This window comes from Anopheles gambiae, chromosome 2 (genome assembly GCF_943734735.2).
Source record: "Anopheles gambiae chromosome 2, idAnoGambNW_F1_1, whole genome shotgun sequence".
Classification (NCBI taxonomy): domain Eukaryota; kingdom Metazoa; phylum Arthropoda; class Insecta; order Diptera; family Culicidae; genus Anopheles; species Anopheles gambiae.
Window position 1 is genome coordinate 57494907 of NC_064601.1, and position 10457 is coordinate 57505363.

Genomic DNA, 10457 nt, shown 5'->3' on the forward strand with positions numbered 1-10457 from the left:
CCGTTCAAGAGCTCCAGCGCTGTTTAATTATACGCTTGATGGTCAGAACCTCGAAAGAGTGAACTGTGTAAAGGATCTAGGAGTCCTCCTAGATGCTAAACTCTCCTTCGAAGAACAGATAGACCAAGTAGTCGCTAGTGACAATCGTCTACTTGGCTTGGTCATAAACATGACGCGCGAGCTTCGTGATCCTATGTGTTTCAAGACACTGTACTGCGCACTTATCAGACCACTGCTGGAATATGCTAGCATTGTTTGGTGGCCAGCATCTACTCGGGCACTTGCGCGGCTAGAGTCCATTCAACGGAAGGCAACGCGCTTCGCCCTTCGTGATTGGCCGCGTCGTCTCGACTACAGAACTAGGTGTCTGCTGCTTGGAATCCCGCCTCTCGCCGAACGTGTTGAGCACACCAGACTAGCATTTATCACGGGAATCTTAAACGGAACCATCGACTGTCCCGAGCTGCTTTCAAGGATTCACCTCTATGTTCCTGCCAGAATACTCCGTCGCCGACCAATGCTGGCAGTCGCTGAAACCCGAACAACATTTGGCTCTCGCAACCCCCTTCTTTGTATGTGCCGTCTATTAAATTCAGCTAACGATATTTATGAGCCTGGAATGACGATAACGGAACTGACTTCACTTTTAAGTGTTCGGAATGCGTTCAACAATAACAATATATAAATGTTCTGTTCGTTATCTAATGTAATGTATTGTAAACAAATTTTGACTCGAGAGGGCTTCATAGTCCATCGATTAATAAACTAAACTAAACTAAACTAAACTAAACTAAACTAAAGCGTGCAATAATTGAGCACTTTGAAGAGTCGCAACGAAGCCGCTTGCATCGTCTGCTTGCCGAAATGAACCTCGGGGACCGAAAACCATCGCAGCTATTAGCGGAGATGCGCCGCGCCGCAAATGGAGCAATGACGGACTCTATGCTGGTAGATTTGTGGATCGGCCGTCTCCCGCCATACGTCCAGTCCGCCGTTATTGCCACTAACACGGATACCAACGATCGAGCTAAAGTAGCAGACTCTGTTATGGATTCGTTCGCGTTATACCACCGAACGGGCCCATACCAAACCATCCACGAAGTACGCAACGAGGACTTCGAACGTCTTTCTCGGCAAGTAACGGAATTAGGTCAGCGCTTGGACGCCGTACTGAGCAAGCTCAACGAACGAGTACGCGCGCGACCACGCTCACGTACCCGGCAACGTCAACCGAACCAGGATGCGGTAAGACCCAGCGGACACTGCTATTACCACACGCAGTACGGGCAAGCAGCGCGGAACTGTCGTGCCCCCTGCTCTTTCAACAACCGACGGCAGGGTAGTAACTCAGCCACTTCTTCCGATTGACGCTTAACCAGAGGCCAACCTCAACAGATACACGTACTTTCGACCCATAGCTATCGTCTCGTAATAACCGATCCAAAAACTAACATCAAATTCTTAATCGATACCGGTGCAGACGTTTCAGTAATCCCTCGACAACACAGTTCCGTCCCGAGTAAACCCTCCACCATGAAGCTGTTCGCCGCTAATTCTACACCAATCCAGGTTTACGGAGAGTCGCTCTATACTCTCGATTTGGGACTTCGCCGATCTTTCCTTTGGAACTTCATCATCGCAGACGTGGGGACAGCGATTATTGGAGCCGATTTTCTCCAACATTTCCATCTGCTCGTGGACTTGCGCAAAAAATGTCTTGTCGACGCCTTAACGAACGTACGTTCTACCGGAGTGCCGAGCCAAAACCCGTCGGAACCAACCGTAAAAGTATGTGATTCCACCTCACCGATCGCCACTCTCCTAAAGGAATTTCCCGGGTTAACTGCACTATCCACTCCTGGCACCTTACTGCAGTCCGAAGTGACGCACCGAATCGAAACGACGGGGCAACCAGCATTCGCAAGACCTCGCCGATTACCACCCGAAAAGTACGCAGCTGCCCAGCCAACAATTTCCGAAGGCGCCCCGTGTAAAAAATTTTTACTTTAAGCTTTCCTTAAGTTTTTACACTAGCAGCAGCTAAAGTAAAAACTTTCAGCACGGCACAAACCGACGCACACATTCAAATGCTTGGATTGCTGGTCCTGCTCACGCATACATTTGTATTTATCCCTCCCCTTATATTTTCGGATTGCTGGTTGTAGTAGTGACGCTTTTTCTTTTTGCTTTATGCACACTTTCGCATGCTGTTTATTGGTGTTACTCTTTCCACATACGTTTTGGAACACTCACACTCTGTATACGGCAGGATGCTTCACCCCTTCCAAATGCTGCGGTTGCTTTCTGTTACCCTTCCTCTCGTTCTTCCTTCTACCCTCTGCGCTAGGATATCCTCGACTGGTGCTGCGCGTGTTCAGCCGGCGCCTGTCTGGAAATGACGTCACGGACTGGTGCTGCGCATGTTTAGCCGTATCCTAGTCGTCCTTGAAGTGCGCTCTTCTACGAAAGAGCTGTGATGAAATCTGTTGATGAAAATTAACCAATAATTAATCCATGTTTTTTATAAGAAAAAAACAAACTAAACAATATTTTGCACATAGGATTATAGAAACGCTTACCTTTATATTTTAAAACCGGACACCGTTTTCCTTCCGTCGATCGTTTTGCGGGATGTTGGCAACCGTCCATTAACATGCGCGTACACTGTAACTTTTTAGATGACAAGCGTTAGTTGAATGTATCCATTGAAGCACACACGAGGATAAGAAACTTACCTTAGAAATTTACAAGGATAAATCATTCCATAATTGAAGAAGAAGGAACACGGCACAAAACGTAAACGAGCAAAGTACGGGGCACAAGAAATCACACATCACTCCAACACATCCTTCCACAGTGAAAGTTCTGGACAGACTGAGGATGCCTAACACCCGGATGAGCGCGATAGCAGAAAAATCATGGGAGATCGAGAGAGATGTTGTGAAATATATTCACTAAAGTACTGGACTGTGATATTAACTTGTGTAAATATGATGAGAATGAAAAGAGTGCACCTTAATCGTCGGTCTGTTTGCAACTGTATATTCGTTTGTCCCATAGTTCATTACATAATTCATTACAAAGTTCATTCGTGTAGTTCGAGCAGTTCATGTCATGCAGTCCTAATTAGTCAAGTAGTTTTATCTATATCCTATGGTTTAGTTCCTTGTAATTCCTGCGTGTTTTCCTATTTGAATTCATATTTGAAATATTAATATTAACCCAAAATCCAACATTACCGGCCACCAAAGAAGGAACTTCTTTAAAATTCAAGACTAATTGAAAAATGAAAATTATAAACTAACTGCTAACCAAGCGTAAATCGAACGCGTTGATTCTATAGAATATAGAATAGCTATAGCTTCCGTTCTGTATGTACGTGAGTGTGTATGTGTGTATGTACGGATTCTGTCCTGCTATCACTGACAAGTGTCAAACGTAAACAAGTGCGGAATAAAGTGTGGTGTGTGCAAAAAACAATGTAGTGTAGTTCAAGGCAGTTTACGTTACTCAGTGCCAGTGTCTCCTTTCTTCTCCAAATTGCTGAGTACGTCGGGGTTTGGTAGAATTGCCAAACGATTAGCTGCGCGTACGATTTGTTTTCCGGCAGCTGTGCGCAGTGTAACCACGCGAACGACTCCGTCCTTGCCTGGGTGAACTGCAACGATGCGACCCATCGGCCACGAGGTAGGATGCATGTTGTCTTCCTTGATGATCACAAGCTGGTTTTCTTGCAGTGACACCGATTGCCCGTTGCAATGTTTGGCTCGCGCTTGCAGTTGTTGCAGATACTCCGGATACCATCTAGCCCAAATGTTTTGCATGTGTTTCTGCACCAACTGGTACTCCTTCAACCGATTGTCTGGTGTTCCGGTGTGATCGACGTCTGGTACCGCTTGCATATTAGAGCCGATGAGAAAGTGTCCCGGCGTCAACAGTTCTAAATCAGAAGGCTCATCTGATAAAGGAGTTAATGGTCGAGAATTCAAACACTGTTCCACTTGTGCCAGCAGGGTAAGCATATTCTCCTGTGTTATGCTTTTCGTTCCTATGGTTCTTATTATGTGTTTTTTAGCTGCCTTCACCGCTGCCTCCCATAAACCTCCGAAGTGTGGTGCCCGTGGAGGGATAAATTTCCATTGGATTTCGTTCGTCGCGCACCAATTGAAAATAGTACTACGATCGTTCTCATCGCATTTGAGCATTTTGTAAATGCGGTTCAGCTCGTGCGATGCTCCCTTAAATGTAGTGGCATTATCTGAGTGTAGCTCACTAATTTGTCCGCGACGTGCAACTAAACGGCGTAGTGCATTTAAAAATGATGTGGTGGTGAGATCGGCTACGAGTTCAATATGAACGGCTCTTGTAGAAAAGCATACAAATATCGCAATATATGCTTTGATTGGACTCTTGTTGCGTATGGTTGCCTTTAGGTATATTGGTCCACAATAGTCTACACCGCATACAGAAAAAGGCCTCGTTGGAGGGACTCTGGACGTTGGTAGATCAGCGATGCTTTGTTTGACGAGGGTAGGTTTAGCTTTAAAACAAGAGTGACAACTGTGGTAGACCGATTTGCACAAATTGCGACCTCCTATGAGCCAAAATCGTTGGCGTAGCGTTGTAAGAAGCATTTGAGGCCCGGTGTGTAACTTCTTTAGATGCAGTGAAACTGCCAGTAGTGCTGATAATGGATGCTTTGCAGATAATATAATGGGATGCTTAGTTGAATCTGCCAGCTGTGCGTTGCTGAGCCGGCCACCAATGCGTAGGATACCTTGACTATCGATGAACGGTGATAGCCATTTCAGTTTAGACTGTTTAGGGATCTCTTTGCTTTTTTGTAGACAATGTCTTTCTTCGGAAAACGAGTCTAATTGTGACAAATAGCACAATTTCAATTCTGCCTGTGTGAGCTCTTCGACCGTGAGTAGTGGAACGGATTTAGCATTTGGTTTAGTTTGCTGGCGGTGTTTTATGTTATGAATGAAGCGCAGGCAATATGCAACAACCCGTTGAAGCTTGTGGTAAACCGAATACCGTGAAAACAATCCGTTGCGAAACTCGCAGATTGTTGATGTTGTTGCAATCCGTGATGCCAACCTCTCCTCTTCCGCGTTCCCTGACTCATTTAGTGATGGTGGATCTTGTGGCCATTCTTCCATGCCTCGCGATAACCAATGTGGCCCGTACCACCAGCGCTCACATACTAATAGTTTTTCCGGCGTCAGACCGCGCGAAATATCGTCAGCTGGATTATCGATGCCAGGAACATGTTTCCAGCACTGTATGTTAGGTGTCTGTTGTATTTTAGCGACCCTATTCGCTACGAATGGTTTCCATCGGTTGGGGGCAGAGTTTAGCCAGTGTAGTACCGTCATAGAGTCCGTCCAGCAGATAGTAGTAGCAGAAATTTTTAGTGATTGTTGCACCTTCTGATGAAGGACTGTTGCCAATCGTGCTGCACACAATTCCAATCGAGCGATCGAATGTGAATTAGATAAAGCTACCACCTTTGATTTGGCCGTTAGCAATCGAACACTGACTCCCTTTATGCTTTCAGCACGAATATAGCAACAAGCACCATATGCTAATTGTGAAGCGTCTGCGAATATATGTATTTGCACGTTTGTAGCTGTGCATTGGGAAATATAACGTGGAATGCGTATATCACGGAGTGATCCCAAGGTTGAATGAAATTTTAACCATTCACGTTGTAGGGGCGATGGTAGCTCGCTATCCCAGTCAAATGACTTTCCATCCTTCTTTAGCGCCCATAGTTGTTGCATAAACATTTTCGCAATGATGATCGTAGGACCAAGCAAGCCGAGAGGGTCGAAAACTTTAGCAATATCGGATAAAACTAGCCTTTTGGTAATTATTGTTGTGATAGGAGGCATATCAATACGGAACCGAAACGTGTCTGCTGTTGGTTCCCAAACGATTCCAAGTGTGGATACATGGTTTGATTCTTGCCACTCATGCGTTGGTTGGATTGCTATGTCTTCGGCAGGAATGTTTACTAGTGCTTCTGACCGATTCGATGCCCATTTTTTTAGCGAGAATCCTGCAGATTCCAACATTTGTGAAATTTGTGTGCGCATTTCGATGGCCTCGTTAATGTCGTTTGATCCCGTTAACAAATCATCCACATAAAAATCATTTAACGCAGCGTTTATAGCTTGTGGGTATGTGTCGCTGTTATCGATAGCAACCTGCCGTAGAGTTCTAGTTGCCAAAAATGGAGCAGATGCTGTACCGTACGTGACTGTTTGTAGCTCGAAGGTGGATATTTCGTCTGTAGGCTCTCTCTGTATCGGATACGTAGCAGGTTTCTATCGTCAGGGTGATGTAGAATCTGACGGTACATTTTCTCCACGTCAGCAGTCAGGGCGATGGCATGCAAACGGAACCGAAGAATGATGGAGAAAAGATCGTCCTGAACGACTGGACCGACCAACAGCTTGTCATTCAACGAATAGCCACTGGACGTCTTGCACGACGCGTCAAAAACAACCCGAACCTTCGTTGTTGTGCTCGACTCTTTTACCACGGCATGATGAGGAAGGTAATAATGTTGAGTCGAATCGTCTACCGGACCAGTAAGCCTCTTCATGTGACCCAAATGTTCGTATTGCCGCATGAATTTTACATATTCGTCTCTCATTGTAGGATTATTCACCAAACGGCGTTCCATACAACGGAGTCTACGATCGGCTGTTGCTTTAGATTCCCCTAAAACGACATTTGGATTAGGATTAAAAGGGAAACTAACAACATACCTTCCCGCTGAATTGCGAACGGTTGTCGATGAGTAGTGTTTTTCGCAGGCATCCTCTTCGACCGATAGCACAGGATCCTCGGCTATGGTTTCGCTTTCCCAAAAGCGCTGCATAATTTCCTCCAAGGGGATGTCGTGTGTTGCGAGATGGCACACCCGCGGGCCAGTTGATGAGTGCTGTGTGTTGCCGGATACCACCCAGCCGAAGTGCGTCTCCACCAGCCACGGTTTGCCTCTGCCAATAGAGCGCTTGCGACCGGTGTGAAGCTCCCAGAAAGTATCGCCTCCGATGACGATGTCGATATGCCCAGGCAAATTAAAGTTGGTGTCAGCTAATGCCACGTCCGGCATTTTCCACGATGAGATGTCCGTAGGTGAAGTGGGAATGTGAGCTGATGGCGTTTCCAACACCAGAAAAGCCATCTCCGTAGCAAAGGATTGAGTTTTCGACTGCACCGTTGCGACGATCGAACCCTTCACTTGCTGTACTGCATTTCCAATGCCCGATACAGCGACGTTAACCTTGTTGCGACTGGTCAACAATTTCCGAGCGAATTCATCGGATATGAAATTCGACATGGAACCGGAGTCGAGTAAGGCCCTTGCCTCGAAGAGATTGCCGTAATCGTCCTTGACCTGGACGTTTGCTGTTTCCAAAAACACTTTGTCGTCGTCGGAATGTGCTGCCATTGTGACCGTTCTAGGTGGCGTGTGATGCAGGAGAGTGTGATGGCGTTCACGACACGTACGACACGAATAGTCAGATTTGCACGCTCTGACTTGATGTGTGCTGCTTAGACAGTTCCAGCACAACCGCTTCGATGAGACGACGTCCCGGCGGTGCTGAACCTCCTTGCCGATAAAAACTGGACAGCTGCGTAATGGGTGAGCTTCTGCGCACTCTAATGGACACTTGGGCTGCTGAATCGAACCAGATGAAACAGCAGGAGTAGGGCACGATGCAGCTGCATTTGCGACGAACCTCCGTTGCACTGCGTGACGATGAATGCCGGCCACCTTAGTTCCACTAGCGCTCTGCTCACTCACAAAATTGTTGGTCGATTTGAGGATCTGGATTCGATCTTGCACGAACGCAATTACATCTTTGTATGCATCCTTGGTGAAGTGTACGGAGTGTTTTTCCCAAGCCAATAGCGTTTCACGATCCAGTTTCATAAGCAGCATGTTCGATAGTGGTGTGTCCCATGAATCAACCGGTTCCTTGAGCTTCACCAGTCCGTTGACGAAACGGGTGAACTCATCCACCAAGTGGGTTAGCTTGTCCACGCACACCGATTGCACTCCGGGAAGATAGTGCAATTTACGATAATACTCACGTATTAGCAGACGAGAATTATCGTACCGTTTTAAAAGTGCTGCCCACGTCACTGAATAATTGTCTGCCGTTAGAGGTGTGTGTTCGAAGGGTAAGGCTGCATCCCCCTTGAGCGAAGAAAGCAAGTATTGCAGTTTGGCGATAGACGGTAGCTCAGCAGATGCGTCGATCATGGCTATGAACCGATCACGGAACGAAAGCCATTTTGTGTGGTCTCCATCGAACGTTGGCAGCTCAATTTTTGGCAGGCGTAGGTTTGGCGCGTGAGGTCGACCAAACGCAAGCGTAGATGATGCCAAACCTGTCGTCTCGTTAAGGGAACCTTCTTCCTTCGGTTGATGCTCTCGAAGAAAAGATTTCAGCTTGCGGCAGCGTTCCTCGATGTCGATCCTTTCCATGATGCAAGCTTCGATCATTGTGTCACTGTCGTCGAGCTCTTCCAGTTTGGAAACCGCGGCGAAGAACCCTTCTTTATGCTTCTCCAAATCCTCTAACGCCTCTGGAATCTGCTTGGCATCATCGGTAGAGTATTCTGCCTGGAACCGTTCCAGCGACTTTATATTTTCCACGGCGATCCTCTTCTTCAGCTGCACTGGCTTGATTTTCTTTTCCATTTTCCGGAACTCAGGTATCACACACAAACACGATGGCGCGAAATTCGAATGATGGCGCGAAAACGACCGTTGCCCTTGATGCGGGGCGAAATGCGATGGCGGGAATGTCACGTAATGACTTGCACTCTTGAAGCCGTAAAAACCGTTGTTCACTCTTGATGCGGAATGAACGAATTTACACTCACTAAATCACGTATCCGGTTCGAAGGACCAAAAATGTGAAATATATTCACTAAAGTACTGGACTGTGATATTAACTTGTGTAAATATGATGAGAATGAAAAGAGTGCACCTTAATCGTCGGTCTGTTTGCAACTGTATATTCGTTTGTCCCATAGTTCATTACATAATTCATTACAAAGTTCATTCGTGTAGTTCGAGCAGTTCATGTCATGCAGTCCTAATTAGTCAAGTAGTTTTATCTATATCCTATGGTTTAGTTCCTTGTAATTCCTGCGTGTTTTCCTATTTGAATTCATATTTGAAATATTAATATTAACCCAAAATCCAACAGATGTGTAGTCTCGGTTGAGCGGAATACGCATGCAGATGCATGCGTGTGTGTCACTCGAAGGATATCGGTTTCCCCTTCTCCCGTTTTTCGTTCATAGGCCACACGATCGGCGTTGTGCCGTCCAAAATCTAGAGAAAAAAGACATGCTCTCTCGCTTTGGCACACAGGAAAGTTTTCCAATAGCTTCGGTTTTGCTGGTTGGGTGCCCGCAAAGAGTTCGAATCACTCGTCCAGCTCGGAGTGTGCCGCCCCTCGAATAGCAGCTGGGCCAGCCCGCTACATATGACAAAAAAGGCCGACGGCACCTGGCGCCCTTGTGGTGATTACCGCGCCCTAAATGCAAAAACCGTACCCGACCGTTATCCACTACCGTTTTTACAGGACTTCACGATGCATTTGCAAGGCAAGATCATATTTTCCAAGGTCGATTTGCACAAAGCATACCACCAGATAGCAATTCATCCGGATGATATAGCGAAGACAGCCATCACGACACCCTTTGGACTTTACGAGTTCACTACCATCCATGATGTTCTACGAGGGCTCGAGTTTGTTTTTCCGTATATCGACGATATGATCGTAGCATCAACGTCCGAGGCAGAACACCACGAACACTTACGCCAACTTTTCGAACGATTGGAGAAGCACCAACTAGCCATCAATCCAGCCAAGTGCGAGTTCTACCGGAACGAGATTTCCTTTCTGGGCCATCTGGTCAACGCTTCTGGTATTCATCCTCTCCCCGATCGAGTCCAAGCCATCAGCGAGCTGCCACAGCCAACGACGATTATGGAGTTGAAGAAGTTCCTCGCCATGATAAACTACTACCGACGTTTTCTGCCGCACGCCCTGGAAACGCAAGGTATACTTCTCGAGATGACTCCAGGTAACAAAAAGAAGGACAGAACGCCATTAACCTGGTCGCTAGAAGCTTCCGAAGCATTCGCCCAATGCAAAGAGCAACTGAAACGTGCAACGTTATTGGCACATCCCGTGAAGAACGCCGAACTTTCTCTATGGACCGACGCTTCAGATTTCGCAGCCGGAGCCGTACTTCACCAACGCACCAACGAAGACCTGCAACCACTAGGCTTCTTCTCGAAACGTCTCGAAAAGGCACAGCAAAAGTACTCGACCTATGACCGAGAACTTACCGCCATCTATCTCGCCATACGACACTTCCGATACCAGCTAGAGGGTCGGGAATTCTGT

At 46.7% G+C, this 10457-nt stretch overlaps 1 pseudogene; it reads right to left on the reverse strand.

Moving 5' to 3' along the window:
- Positions 1-3480: 3480 nt before the first annotated feature.
- Positions 3481-9182, reverse strand: LOC133391042 (uncharacterized; annotated as a pseudogene).
- Positions 9183-10457: the final 1275 nt, after the last annotated feature.